We start from the raw sequence: 16261 nt of genomic DNA, 5'->3' as shown, positions 1-16261 counted from the left end.
GTTGTTTTCCTAATGTTGAACCATCCCTGCAACATTAATATGTGTATATACACACATATATGTATATGCACACACATATGTATATATACACATACCATATACACACATCTATACATACATGCACACACATATAAAACTCATTGTAATTTGGCCCAAATCTGACTGTCTCTTCTCAGTCTTAATCCTTCTCCACCACGTGCTGACCTCTTGGCTACATTCCTGTGTTCTTACTCTCACTCCTTATTTATCTCCTGCCCATCTGAAGGCTCTTTTGCAAGGCTCCTTTGCTGCCTCTCACTCATGTTGTGGTTCCTAACTGGAGAGAGTGGCAGGCAGAGCCTCCCAGGTTCTGTCCTTGGGGTTTCTCTTCTTCTCTCCCTCTTTTCTCTTGGTGATCTGACAAGCTCTGATGGACTCAGCTATAACCCATCTTTATCCAGATAGCTCTTGGACCCAGGCACACTATCTCTGCCCTGAGCTTCAGCTTCCGCTGAGCTGCCAGTTGAACATTTCAGACTGGGCATCTGGGGGACATTTTAAAAATAAGTAAACCTAGCACTGAACTTACTTATTTAAACATTCTTCCCTTACAAACTTCTCCATTTCTGTCAAAGGCATCACTATTCTTCTAGTCTCCAACATTTACAAACTTGGCATTTTTCTTGATTCCAAACAATCCATCATCTCATGTATCTAATTAGTTTCCAAATCTTGACATCTGTAAAATCTTACCCCTTCTCTTTACTCTTACACCGTGACTAAGGTTCTCATTGGCTAGGACCTATACTATTACAACAGCCTCTTAGTTCGTCTCCCCATACTTTACTCCATTCTATACACAGTTGCAAAGTGGAGATTTGACCATGTGATTCCCACACTTGATCAATTCCAATGATTTCCTATTTCTTCTGTGATAAAATATAAATACCCCTGTTTAGCTTTTAAAACCCACACAATCTAGCCCCAAAATATCTTTCCAGATTCACTGCATATCACTCTTCCTCCTGCATTCTATGTTCCAGCTAACTACCCTTCCCTCTGGTTCTAACACATAACAACCCATCTCATCTCTGTACTTTTGTATTGGCTGCATTCCCCCCTTAACTCCACCTCCTAAAAGCCCTCCTCTTCCAATGTTGTTTTCTTTTACAATGTTATATTCTTCCTTGTTTTGCTCATTTCACTCAAAAATCAGTTCACAGAAATCTTCATAGGTTTATCAGGATTCATTCCTTTCATTATTTGTAACAGTGTAGTAACATTTCATCATATTCTTATCACATAATTTGTTTAGTAATTCCCTAAATTGATAGGTATTGTACTTTATTACTAGTTTTCTATAATAAAAGACAGTATATATATATATATATATATATATGTATATAGGTCTGTTTTCTCTCTCTTTGTTCTCTATAGCATATATGCCTAGCAGTGGTATTGCTAGCTCAAAGGGCATAAACATTTGAGTGATTTAGGTAACATCATTCCCAAGTGCTTTCCAGAAGAGCTGTATGTTCTGCTTCACAGTTCCATCAACAAGGTTCCCCTTACTGTCTCTCTAACAACTATCAATTTCCTTTTTTATTATTTTTGTTAATCTGATTAGGTGGAAGGTAGAAGCTCAGAGGTTTTGAAATTATGCTTTTCCTAGTGATATCAAACATTTTTTTATTTGGTTGCTACTAGTTTGCATTTTTTTTTCTTTTGAAAACTGTCTTTTCATATCCTTTGATGGTTTATCAACTGAGGAATGGTTGCTGTTCTCATACATTTGTATGTATTCCCTATATATCACTTCCAGGTGACATGAACAACAAGACAGAGGACTATACATTTTCTCTTATCCCCATGACCTCTCAGACCTCTCCAAAACAGAAATTATGGAACAAAGCAAAAGCTATTCTAGCTGTCTCCATGGTGGAGGACACCAAGAATCTAAAAGAAGATAACGCCCTCCCCAAAAACCCAAACCAAACCAAAACAAAATCATGAACTGATGCTCACTAACCTTGAGTTCATTCAGTATCACTTCCCTACCTCCTATACTACCAGCAATAAAGCTGCATTAGCAGATGCAAGGATGAGATACAAGTTCACTACAAAATCTGCCTTCCTGGTTCACTCTCCCTCTTTCCAGAGACCTTGGCAGATACGCAGAACGGGAAACAGGTCAACAATCCTCTGATACAGCAGAGCTGGCCTCAAGGCAGATAACACTGTAGTACTAGTGGAGGCTGGAGCTGGAATGGACAACCCCCTGGCACCAGAGCTGTGATGCTCTACGGTGCTGGTGCTGGGCCAAAAGTAACAAGGAACAGAGGGAGAAAGAAAGGACAGGGCTTTTTGTGGCATATTCCTCCAGGCCTGAGGGGAAGAGCACATCACACAGCTGGGGCCAGGTCTGAAGCCAGCAGAAGCGACTTGGGGCACAGACTCAGTCTGGTGAACCATGATCTGCCCAGTGTAGGAGGAAGCTGAGACACTGAGATTTAGTCACCAAAGAAATCATCATCAGAAGGAACAGAATCAGAAGGTGGGTCTTGTAAGCACGGCTCTGAAGTTAGCACTCTCTCAGTTCAGAAACGATGTTGAGATGAAATAAGGCACTACCAAGGCAATGAATATCTAACAAAGGAGGAAGTTTACCTTCCCCACACACAGCAAGAATATTTAATAAAAAGCAGAGTATGAAGTCTGTAGAGAAGTCCTGCCCACCTAAGACAACTGTTTTGAGAGACATCATATCCAGTGCTTGGCATGTGTCTATCTCTAGGAATTTTCTTTTTTTTTTCTAAACTAGCATGTGGCTGCTGTACATGTTCTACCTTCTTGGAGCCACAGGTGAGAGCTGGATGACAGGTGGAAACCAAAGGTGGGTGAATAGCTCTTTAAAGAGCATGGCAAGCTCCACACACCAAAGGTGCTAGTCTTCCTTAAGCACTCCAAAGGTGGGCTAAGCCAGGTTGAGGGCAGCTGACAGGCCTTAAATCTCTTGGTAAGTTAGGGGTAAGTTAGTTACCCCACACATGCTAAGACTTCCCCTGGTGGAATCAGGAGATGAGAACAATTCGTTCTAATAGTCTTTTAGGTGGCTGAAGCAGGTGCAGTGGAGTACTTTAGACCTTGGTCAGACATCAGAGTCACTGAGGTCCACCCACTGTATCCTGGGCCATCTCCAGTTGTTCTGACTTTTGCCTTATTATTGGATTCTGATGACTCTGGAAGAAAGAGTGAGGATGATAATTTGTTTAACTCTGCCTCACTTAAATCTAATTCACATGTAAGTCAAAATATCACTATAGTAATATCATTGGTCTTCGTAAAAAATGAAGGACTAACAACAACAGCAAGGATACAGTAGCTCTTTACCTATGTGGACAGGGCCTCTTGTCTCTATCTGGAAAGATGTCTAGTCGGTTATGAAGGTATAGTGAGCTCATGTGGCCTTGGGCATGTACCAACTCTGAGAGAGCTAAAGGCCACATGGTGTAGGGTTTTTTTCCCCCACTGAATATTTTTTAAAATCTTTTATTTATTTTTAGTTTTCAATATTCATTTCCACGGGATTTTGAGTTACAAATTCTATCCCTGTCTTTTCCCTACTACCCACCCCAAGATAGCGAGCCTACTGAATACCCCTTCCCCAAATCTGTTCTCTCTTATATCCACCCCCATCCCCCCATAACTTTCTAGTAGAGCAAGATGGATTTCTATACCCCAGTGCCTGTATATCTTATTTCCCAGTTGCATGTAAAAAAACAAAAAAATTTTTTTTTAACATTTGTTTTTAACACTTTGATTTCTAGACTCTTTTCCTTTTTCCCTCCTCACCCACCCCCACTGGGAAGACAAGCAATTCAATATAGGTTGTGCGTGTGTACAAACACAAAATGTTTCCATAGTAGTTATACTGTAAAAGACTATTTCCCTCCATCCTCTCCTGCCCCGAACTTATTCTATTTTCTACTTTGACCCTGTCCCTTTTCAAAAGTGTTTGCTTCCAATTACTCTCTCCACCAATCTGCCCTCCCTTCTATCATCCTGCCTCTTATCCCCTCCCCCCTACTTTCCTGTGGGGCAAGATACCCAATTGAGTGTGTATGTTACTCCCTCCTGAAGCCAAATTCAATGAGAGTAAGGTTGACCCAATCCCTTTCACCTTCCTGCTCTTTCACTCCATTGTAAGTTTTCTCTTGTCTATTTTATATGAGATAATTTACTCTATTCTATCTCTCCCTTTCTCCTTCTCCCAATATATTCCTCTCTCACCTCTTAATTTTATTTTCTTAAATATCATCCCTTCCCATTCAACTGATCCTGTGCCTACTGTGTATTACACATGTATACATGCTCACATATATTTATACACACATACACCCTCCTACATATATATATATGTATGTATACATACATATACATATACATATATATTCCCTTCAACTATCCTCATACTGAGAAAAGCCTCATGAGTTACAATTACTGTTTTTCCACGTAGGAATGTAAACAGTTCAACTTTAATAAGTTCCTTATGATTTCTTTTTCTTGTTTACCTTCTCATGATTCTCTTGCTTGTTGTATTTGAAAGTCAAATTTTTTGTTCAGCTCTGGTTTTTTCATCAAGAAACTTGAAAGTCCTCTGTTTGACTGAATGATCATATTTTCTCCGAAAGAATTATACTCAGTTTTGCTGGGTAGGTGATTCTTGGTTTTAATTCTAGCTCCTTTGACCTCCGGGATATTCCAAACCCTTCAATCCCTTAATGTAGAAGCTGCTAGATCTTGTGTTATCCTGATTGTGTTTCCACAATACTCAATTGTTTCTTTCTGGCTGCTTGTAATATTTCCTCCTTGACCTGGGAACTCTGGAATTTGGCTATTATATTCCTAGCAGTTTTCTTTTTGGGATCTTTTTGAAGAGGCGATTGGTGAATTCTTTCAATTTCTATTTTGCCCTCTGGTTCTAGAATATCAGGGCAATTTTTCTTGAGAATTATTGAAGGATGATTTCTAGGCTTTTTCTGATCATGGCTTTCAGGTAGTCCAATACTTTAAAAATTCTCTCTCCTGGATTTATTTTCCAGGTCAGTGGTTTTTCCAGTGCCTTCTATTTTTTCATTTATTTGGATCTGTTCTATAGTATCGTGATTTCTCATAAAGTCATTAGCTTCTATTTGCTCCAATCTAGTTTGAAGAAATTATTCTCTTCAGTGAGTTTTTGAAATTCCTTTTCCATTTGGCCAATTCAGCTTTTTAAGGCATTCTTCTCCTCACTGGCTTTTTGGACCTCTTTTGCCATTTGAGTTAGTCTATTTTTTAAGGTGTTATTTTCTTCAGTCAGGTTATTGACTTGCTTTTTTTGATTTTCTTGTATCATTCTCATTTCTCTTCCCAATTTTTCCTCTACTTCTCTTACTTGATTTTCAAAATCCACCCTGAGCTCCTCCATGGCCTGTAACCAATTCATATTTTTCTTGAAAGCTTTTGATGTAGGAGTTTTGACTTTGTTGTCTTTTTCTGGTTCTATGTTTTGATCCTCTTTGTCCCCAGAAAAGGATTCTATGGTCTGATTGTGCTTCCTGTTTGCTCATCTTGCCAGTCAATTACTTGACTTTAGAGTTCTTTGCCATGGTATAACTCTGCGTCCAGAGTGGAGAGAGCTGTGTCCCAAATTGCTGGGGTTTTTGTAGTTGTCAGAGCTATGAGGAGGGCATCTTCTCTACAGCCACCACAAGCTCTGACACACTGGAGTTCCTCACCCCAGGACCACCACCAAAGACTGCGATCCAGATCCAAGCAGGTCAATGGAAGAGCAATTATCCTCTGAATGGTCTCTTGGTCCCCCTAAATCTGCAGGCCAGGAGCTCCTGAGGCGGCTACATGGCAACAGTTGCCACGCTGCTGCCACCTTTGTTGCTCTGGGGGCAGGGGCCTGACCACACTCTTCTTTTGCCCTAGATCAACAAGGTTCCCCCACTGACCTTTTCGTTGGCATTTATGGGTTGAGAAGTCTGGAAAGTGTCATCACCGCCAGTGATTCACTCTCCTGAAGTCGGCTCAGGCTGGTCTGTGCTGTGGGTTAGGGCCGTTCTGGGTCTTAGCCTGTGTGACTTACATGGGACTGTGCTCTACTCCCAGCCTGGTGCAATAGACCCTTCCTGTTGGCCTGCTATGTTGCCTTCAGCAGCAAATTTGTTTTTCTCTCTCACTTTGTGGGTCCTGTAGCTCTAAAATTTGTTTAGAGTGATTTTTAAAAAAAATTAAATTGGTTTATTTACTTTTAGTTTACAACATTCAGTTTCACAGTCCCTTGAGTTTTAAGTTTTCTCCCCTTTCCTCTCTCTCCCCCCATCATGGCAGCATGCACTTTAATATAGGATCTACAAATATCTTCACATTAATCATTAGTCATGTTGTAAAGAAGGATTATACCTGATGGAATGATCAGTGGGAAAGAGGAAACAAAACAAAATAAGAAAAAGAAACACAGCAAGTAGTTTGTTTTGGTCTGCATTCAGACTCCACATCTCTTTTAGAGTAATTTTTTTTACAGGTATTGAAGGTGGTTGGAGCAGGAACTCAAGCACTTTCCTGCTTTTATTCCACCATCTTGGCTCTGCGCCCCCCCCCCCCCGCCCCCGGAAATTTTTTTTTTTTTACTATTCATCAAGGGAATCTAGAAAAGCATGAGTTACAATAATATTATCTGAAAAAAGTAAAAACAAATATTAAAAAAATAAAAAGGGATTAACAAGGAAACTAATACAAGGAATACTAATCTCAGTAAGAAACTCATATTTGCAGGCCTTAGCATGCAAATTTGTAAAGGAAACATTATCTGAGCTACAAGAAAAAAGACAGTAACACAATAATGACAAGAGATTTCAATATACCTCTCTCAGCTATGTATAAAAGAAAGATAAAAAAGGATAAATGTGGAACTAAACAAACTACTGTTAACTAGAGTTAACACAAGATATTTTCTAAATGGTATGTGTAAAAGACTATACATAACATGGAACTTTTATAAAAACTGACCATATACTAGGGCACATAAATATTGAAAACAAATGTAAAAAGGCAGAAATATTTAATAATCATTTATAGACCATAATGCTATAAGAACAGAAACTGGTTGAAGGACCAGAAACAAAAATTGCCTATCCAAATGGAGAATGAAGTATGAAATCCTAAATGAGTAGGTTGAAGTACAAATCATATAGAAAAAAACCTATGTAAAAAGAAAATAATAATGATGAAACAATGCACCAAAATCTCTGGGATATAGCTAAAGCAGACCTTAGAGGGAAAATCATATCCTTATAAAAGCATATTAACAAATGAGAAAAAAGAGAGGATTAATGAACTAAATATGTACTTAAAAAATTAGAAAGTCAACAAATAAAGCTAAAATAAGCACAAAAGAGGAGACAGTAAAAATTCAGGGAAAATAGACAAATTGGAAAGAAAAAAATAGAAATGATAAGTAACACTAAAAACTGGTTGAAGACTAAAAAATCCTGATAAACCCTTGTGCAAAGTGAAATCACAGCCAAACCAAAATAAAAATAATCAGATCATATTATGCAATGTTCTATGCTTACAAAATTGCGAACACAAAAGAAACAGACTTGAGAAACAGAACCTTAAAACACATAAAAGTATTCAAACTATCAGAAGGCAAGATGGAGATTTTGAATAACCCAATCTCAGAAAAGGAAATAGAGGGGGCGGCTAGGTGGCGCAGTGAGTAGAGTGCTGGCCCTGGAGTCAGGAGGACCTGAGTTCGGATCTGGCCTCAGACACTTGACACACAGAAACAAAAAACCTAGCCATGTGACCTTGGGCAAGTTACTTAAACCCAACTGCCCTCCAAAAAGCAAAAAAAAAAAAAAAAAAAAAAAGAGAAAAGGAAATAGACCTAACTATAAAGGGACTACCAAAGTAAAATTCTAATAGATTGACAGAAGAATTCTACTAAACTTTTAAAAATTAATTAGTACTCATACTTTTTGCAAGTTATTCCCAAAAAATGGGAAAGTAAGCACTTCATCTGAATCTTTTTATAAGACAAGAATCCTAATATCTAGGTCATGGAAAGATAAAACACAACAAGAAAACTATAGGCTAATATCATTAGTGAACAGTGACTCAAAAATTTCAAACAATATCCTATCAGACTATAGCAATTTATCCAAGAAAATATTCATTATGATTAAGTAGAATTTATATCAGGGATGCAAGGATGGTTCAACATTAGGAAAACAATATAATTAATCATCATAACAGAGAAAAAGATTTTGGCAAAACTCTTTTATACTAAAAACCCTATAAAACAGAGGCAGAGACTTTTTTTTTAACATCATAAAAACATCTATCTAAAATCAAAAGCAAGCATCATATGCAATGGGGAGACACTAAAACCTTTTCCAGCAAATATCAGAGTGAAGTAAGGCTTCATTATGTGATATCTACTTTGTATCTGCTATTCTGTCTGGTTGCAACTCCACAAAACAAGATGCCCCTCCTAGGATAAGCTCAGCACTTCTAATCTCATCATCATGCATTGACATCCTTCTCTCAGCTTCCCTTAGACTGTAAGCTTCTGTCTCTTTTTATCAACTGTGTCCCTAGCACTTAGCACAGTGCCTGGCATATAATAGGTACTTAATAAATGTTTATTGGACTGGATATAGTCCTGGAAAAGACAGCAATTACAAAAAGACAAGAGAAAGAAATTAAGGGAATCAGCACTTCAGCAAAGTGGCAGGCTACAAAATAAACCCTCAAAAAATCAACATTTCTATGTAATAATAACAAAACACAAGGAGCAATAATAGAAAAGGAAATACATTCTAAATAACTATAAAATGTGTGAAATATCTGTGGATTGACCTCCCAAAGCACACAAAAACTTGTATAGATTCAATTACAAAGTACTCCTAAGAGAAATAAAGAACAACTTAAATAGTTAGTAGAATATACAGTACTCATGGGTAGGTCAAGCCAACACACTAAAAATGACAATATTACCAAATTAATTCACACATTTAATGCAAAGCCAATCAAATTACCAAGGGAATACTTTACAGAGCCTGATAAAATAACAGAACTCATTAAAAAAAAAAAAGATCTAGAATAACATGGAGAATGATGAAAAAAGTAGAGATGAAATACTTCCAGACCTTAAACTACATCATAAAGCAGCAGCCAATTAACATTTGCTATGATTAAACAACAGAGAAAAAGATCAGTGAAACACACCAGACAAGGGAAACTTAGAAACAGCAGAACTCAGTAACCTAATGTTTGATAAGTGGAAAACAAAAAAATACCTAGGAAAAAATTCCTTGTTTGATAAAAACTGCTAGGAAAACAGGAAAGAAGTCTGGCAGAAATTAGGATGAGAGCAATACTTTATACCACATTCTACAATGTGGTATATGGATGTGTGACCTTATTAATAAAGATCATATTATAATGCATCTAGGTATAAGAAGGGAAGTGGTTAAATGGGGAAAAATCTGTATCAAATTCCTCTGATAATGGTTTGGTATCAATGATATTTAAACTATTAATAAACACATGTGACTAATAGTCATTCCCCAGTAGATATGAATGGTTCTCAAAAGAAGAAGTGTAAAGTATTCACAATCACTCCAAATCACTAATGAGAAAAATATAAATCAAAACAACCCTGAGATTTCACCTTACACTTTGCAAACTGGCAAAAATGACCAAATCTGGCAATAGTCAACGGTGGAGGGGTTGTGGATGGATAGGCGCACTAATACCTTGTGGTTGGAGCTACGAAATGGTACAACCATTTTGGAAAGAAATTAGGAATTATGCAAATAAAGTAACTAACATGTCCATACCCTTTGAACTAGAGACTCATTACTGGGCCCCAAGGAAGCCATTAATAAGAAGAAAATCTCCATATAATTTAAAATATTTATAGCACCACTTTTTGTGACAGCTAATAACTGGAAACAAAATAGATTGCACATCAACTGAGGAATGGTTAAACAAATCACTGTACATGAATGCAATGGAATATTACTGTGCTTTAACAAATTATGTCTGTGATGAATACAGAAGCATTGAAAGATCTATGTGAGCTGATACAGAGTGAAGTAATTAGGGACAAGAAAACAATAGACATGATAACTATAAAAATGGAAAAGAACAGACAAAAAAAATCAAAAGTAAAGGTAACAAACTGTGAAGATCAAGTGGGACTTGAATGAAGGGATATGAGAAGATACTCTCAACCTACCCCTTTGTGGAGGTGTAAAGTTTACAAGCACTACACATTTCATATTTCCAGACTTTTTCCACCTTTCAATCAGTAATGCTGATTTTCTTTTCCTCTCTAAAAAATGTCATTTGTCATACTCTCCAGGGGATAGGGAAGAATACTTGGGAGAATTATGATGATATATAAAACAGAAAATATCAATAAAATGCCATTTTATTTTTTTAATTCCATATGTGGAATATCTAGGATAGAAGTTTTCTTAGTTTCTTTTAATTCTATTTTATTTGATGAAAACCTCTTTAATTTTATGTGAATAAAAGCACTATTTCATTTCTTATAAGCATCTCTAGCTTTTTCTTGGTCAAGAATTTTCCCCTCTCCATAATTTTAATTCCTTTCTCTAATTTTCTAATGATATAACTTTTGTCTGGAACATAAATATGTTTGGAGCTTATCATAGTATATAGTGTGAAATGTCAGTCTAAACTTAATTTATCCCAGACTACTTTATAATTTTCTCAGCAGTTTTTGCTGAATAGCAAGTCCTTAATCAGTTAGTTCTTTGGTTTATCAAATACCATGCTACTAAGCTCAGTTGTTTCTGGGTCTTATTTACCTAATTTGTTCCATTGATCATTTTTTCTATTTTTTAACCTAATAATGATGAGTTTTAATGATCACTGGTCCATTACTGCTAGGCCTCCTTACTTTTGACTTCATTTTTCTCGAGATTCTTAACCTTGGATTTCTTCCAGATGAATATTGGTAGTATGTGTAGGTCTGTAAAGTTATTCTTGGTAGTCTAAGTTATTTATATGGCACTAAATCTGGTTTAGGTAATATTGTCACTTTTATCTTATTGGCCATATGTTCAATACTGAATGTCCCAATTATGAAAAAGAAATAGTTCTTCAATTATCTAAGTCTTTCTTAATTTCTGTAGTTATGTGATTCCTATGTGTTTCATGGCAAACAAACTCCCAGGTATTTTAAACATTAATATTATGCTGTATTATTTAATAACCAATGTTTCTTTGTGCTCCATTCTTTTCCTCATTTTGACCACTTCTGAAGGGCAGGTAGTTTCTGAAAGGTGTGATAGAATAAAGTGATCACTCTCAGTACCCAAGTCATCTGCTCACTAATTAGCTGTGCCTCTTGCTTATCCATTAGGCACAGAAGCCAGTTTGAGCTAGGTCCTCCTTTGTCCTTGTTTTTCCTAATCAAAGTTAGGGGTGACTTGGTCTACCCGGGGAAGACCATACCAGAGGGAACCTGACTGAGATGGCTTATGTTGGGGCGGCCAGGTAGCACAGCAAGTAAGAGCACCGCTTTCAGTTTCAGTGTTGGGACGACCTGGAGATCGAATCCCGGGCTCAGACACTCAGCACCACACCCAGAAATAACTGGCCGGGTAACAGTTACTTAACTCCAATTGCTTTAAAAAAAAAAAAAAAAAAGATGGCTTATGTTTTTCTAGCCAGGATTGCTGGAGGCATATGCGTTTCATAAAACAACTAGCATTCTTTAAGTATTAGAAAAGGGCAAAATCAGGCTGAAGGCCAGCCCACTTTCCCAAAGAATTGGTTCTGCACATCCTCTACCCCCACCCCCCAAAGGTGTTGACTAATCAGGAGTGCCTTACCTTTGTCAGGGGAGATCCAAATGATATACTGTCAGGCCCATCAGAAGGAAGATACGCTTAGGTTTAAAAAGCCCTGTCAGCCTACACTCTGAATCTTTGGCACAAACGGAGACTAGATGTTGATCCCTTCATTTTTAGGCTTCATGCTCCTGTTAATAAATGATATCTCACGTGGAGAATTGCCTCAGTTTACCTATTTGTTATGTTTACTTTACAACAGTATCTATCTTATTATTTTTTTATGAATGCTTCTATCTTTTGTTTGGATACGAATCTACTCTCTTACAATTTTTTATGACATGACCTTTAATATTCGGGTTGCGTACCCATGTTGAGTTTATTGTGGTATACAGTGCATGATACAACCTAATTTCTGCCTGTTTTTTTAGCTTTCTCAACACTTTTTTTGTCAGTTAAGGAGTTATTTCCTAAATAATTTATTCGAAACCAGGTTACTGAATTTGATTTCTCCCCTAAGTTTTCTGGTAGCATATAAGCTTTTTGAAGGCAAGGACTATTTCAGTTTTTTCTTTATATTCTTAGTGACTGGCACACAGTAGGGGCCCTTAATGCTAGTTGATTTAACAATAATCATTATCACTATTATTTTCTGTTTTCTCTGCTAAGGTAAAAGACTTTGGGACTGAGAAGGGGAGAACAAAAATACTTAATATAGAATATGAAATTAAGAAAAGTAAAGAGAAAACAGGAAAGAATCTAGTTGCCTTCTAAGTAATATATTAATATGATATAAGAAATATTATAAATGTGAAGTGATAAGAGAAAGAGAAATATGTATGTAATAGCAACACTGCAAACAAAAGTAATTAGGAAAGATTTAAGAATTCTGATCAATGAAATGACCAAACAGAATTCTAGAGGACTGACTGATATGAAACATGCTACCTACCTCCTGACAGAGTGGTGATGGACTCAGGTATAGGCAAGCAACAAGCATTAATTAATTAATTAATTGCCTACTAAGTGCAGAATAAGACATTATCATCATAATTAACAAACATTTAATTAAGTACTTATGTGCCAGGCACTGTGCTAAGCAGTAGAGATAAAAAGAAAGGAAATGAACAAAAATAACCCACAAACCCACAAAACATGGTCTTTACTCCCAAGAAGTTCATGTTCTAATGGTAGAGGAAAACAGGTAAACAAGTATGGCCAAACAAGATATATAATCAATTGCAGGTAATCTCTAGGGGAAGGCATTAATTAGTAGGAAAAGGACCAGGAAAGGCATCTTGAAGAACATGAATATTGATAGAATTAAAACTCAGGGCAAATATGATGAAAAAATATTGGCACCAAATTATGAAAGTGAAAGCTAAATCAAAGAATCTCGGAATTAAGGTCCTTTCCTTTCTGTTAAATGGTAAATGGCCATGCTGGCAAATTTGTCATTCTGGGTTTCTAGAGAATTCATGGAGAATCTCACCCACCAACAGGTCCATAAGACTGGAGATCAAATAAAGTGAGTAGCCAAACTGAAAGGAAAAGAAATGTGTTAGCTGGCTAAGGGAGATTGCTTATATCATCCCCCCCCCTCCCCCACCTCACTCCACCCTCATCCCTTCCTAGTGAACAGATTTGATTAAGGTAGCTTTTCAGATTTGGAGTACTGGGCCGATCAACAGCACCCGGAGGCATTTAACTGAACCAATGGGGTATTGTTCTGCCATAAAAGGAAAACTGATAATCAGAATTCTGTAATGGGAAGTTCAATAGGTTGTTACATGGCCCACTTACTCAACCAGGCTAGTAGTAGGGATGGAAAGTCCCTCCCAGAAAAAACAAGGTGGCCTTTTTAGTCACAGAACATATTTAATCAGGCAGGAATTTACTGAGGTATGCAGTATGCAGTGTTTCTAAATCCATTTCCTGCCACATTGCTAACCAGTTTCCTAAAGTGCATTTGTTAAATAATGGCTCTTTTGTCCAGTTTGCATTTTTATAGGTTTATCAAACCTTAACATTTTGTGTCATTTTGGTAAGATAGTGTACTTGTTCTGTTTCATTCATCTATTTCTCTGCTTTTTGTACTAGAAAGAATTGGTGGAAACAATTTTGCAGTATGTTTTAAAGATCTGGGGTACATATCTACTCTTAAACATTGCCCTTTGATTTTTTAAAAAATCTATTTCTTTTTAAATACACATTTCGTTTTGATTTTATCCAATTCTGTGATGAATCCCTCGGTATTTTTTAGTAGATTGTTCCTGAAAATCATTCTCCACAACTTTAATCAGCTTATTCTTTTCTACTGCATTCTACAACATGCTCTGGGTCTCATTTAAAAACAAACAATCCTGATATAACTCTATCATCTTCTCAAACTAATGTCCTATTCATATAGGACCATAATGACAAAAGTTTTTCCTGTTACAACCAAATACCTAGAAAAAAATCATCTACTCAAACTGCCTTCACCTTATATACTCCTGCTCACTTAACTCTGAAATCAAGCTATCCCTCAAGGATATCTGGTTTGCTATCCAAAAAATCTGGGCCACTATCTTGTACCTGGACTCAAACAATGAGTACTGCTTTAGTCTCAAGAGAGACGGAGTGGGTCACTGCTAGCCCTTCATTACCAAACTTCCAACCAATCATATTGTTTCTTACACCTCAGTTCTGTAACCAACCATATTTCTTTCAATCCCATGTCACCTACTCAGTTCTATTCTTTATTCTGCAATCCCCAAAACCTATAAAAAGGAAGCTGTCTTTTTGCTCAGGATCTTTGACCAGAGGCAGCACCATTGACCCTTTTAGTTATAAGCAGCATAACCCATTAGTAAAATGTTATCTTGCTCAGAGAAATGTGCCTCAGTTTACCTTTTTGTTAAATTTCACCTGAGACAGAAAAAAAGTAGTCTGATAAGTCAATGAACTTGACTAATGGCAAAATTCTAGAAAGTATTATTAATGAGATGATTACTAAGCTTCTGTAAAAGGAACCATTAATAACAAAGCTCCATCATGGCTTCATGAAGAAAAGGTAAGGTCACAGTAAACTAACTTCATTTCCTTTCCCCTTGTCCCCCCACTAGGAGATCACAGAAATGCCATAGATATTTTATTTACCTAATTTTTCAACTAAACATCTGACAGAGTTTTACCATGTTATTTTTGTAGATGAGATAGACAGATATATAGTAGAAGTTAGTATAGTTAGATTAGGAACTGAATGAATTATAATAATATTTAATAATATATAATAATATTTAAATAATAAAAATATTTATATAATATACATTAATTTAATAGCATTAAATTAATATATAATATAACAAATATTCATATAGTGCTTTAAGGTTTAAGTTAGAAGAAATGATTAACACATTGGATGACAGAATCAACTCTTATCTTACTTGTTTTCTCTAGCAAAGAGAGTAATCTTTTGAAAAGAAATGGTATAGCAAAAAATGACTAATGGAGAGGAGTAGGGAGGCACTAAGTAGGTATTAAGACAGAATATAGCTACTCTTGATGAGTTGCAGTCCCAAAGATTATATGAATTGTGTAACAGTTTACTGAAAGTAGTAGCTAATGTGAATGCTGAGTCACTATCAGTGACATCGGAGAGAATGTGTCAAACAGGAGCATGAACCCTCTTCTGGAAATGTAGAGAAACCTAGGAACTTCTTATAAGAATATTTTAAAATTCACAAAACAGAATACATATGATTATAAAGGGAAAAATTATTCTGAAATATAGTTATAAAAACAATAAGAAAAAGAACAAAGTTCACAAATATCAAATTAAGAATCCCTTCCCTTACTATAGGATTGGAGGTCAAAAATGTCTTAATTTTCAAAAAAGAGAAATGATTTTGCAAATTATAGAACAGTGAACTCAACAGATTGCTGGCAAAATTCTAGCAAGTATTATTAAAAGCAAGGTAGGTGATCATCTTTAAAGGGAAGCAATGATCACAAAGAAACAGGATGGCTTCATGATGACAAATTAACCTCAATTTCTTTTTGTCAAGATTATTAAATTATAGATTTTATAACAAAGTATTGTAAAAGTCATTTATGATATACTTATGGACATATGGACTAGGTAAAAGCAATTAGGAAGATTCAAAATTGCTTGAATATCCAGACCCAGAGTCTGCCTTTATTATTAATTTTATGTTAACTTGGAAGGAGGTTTCAAGTTAAATGCCCAAGGATTTATGATTGGGCATGAGCTATTTAACATATTTATCAATGATTTGGATAAAGGAAACTTATATGGCATGCCCATCAAATTTGCAAACTCTACAAACTGGGAAAGAGAGCTGACACAATTGAGTGGAGTCAAGATTCAAAAGAATTTTTAGCAAAAACCCCTTGGA

At 36.3% G+C, this 16261-nt stretch overlaps 1 protein-coding gene across 1 annotated transcript in view; it reads right to left on the bottom strand.

The window, feature by feature from the left end:
• BRF1 (BRF1 general transcription factor IIIB subunit) overlaps positions 1 to 16261 on the bottom strand; it is a 176553-nt gene that overhangs the window by 7135 nt on the left and 153157 nt on the right. The gene's annotated exons all lie outside the window — the stretch shown is intronic.

The sequence above is a fragment of the Petaurus breviceps genome, unplaced genomic scaffold, assembly GCF_028583685.1.
Source record: "Petaurus breviceps papuanus isolate PSGF00001 unplaced genomic scaffold, PetGlider_PUasm1.0 164, whole genome shotgun sequence".
In the NCBI taxonomy this organism is placed as follows: domain Eukaryota; kingdom Metazoa; phylum Chordata; class Mammalia; order Diprotodontia; family Petauridae; genus Petaurus; species Petaurus breviceps.
The sequence above is the reverse complement of the archived record's forward strand: the minus strand, read 5'-3'. Positions and strand labels throughout refer to the sequence as shown.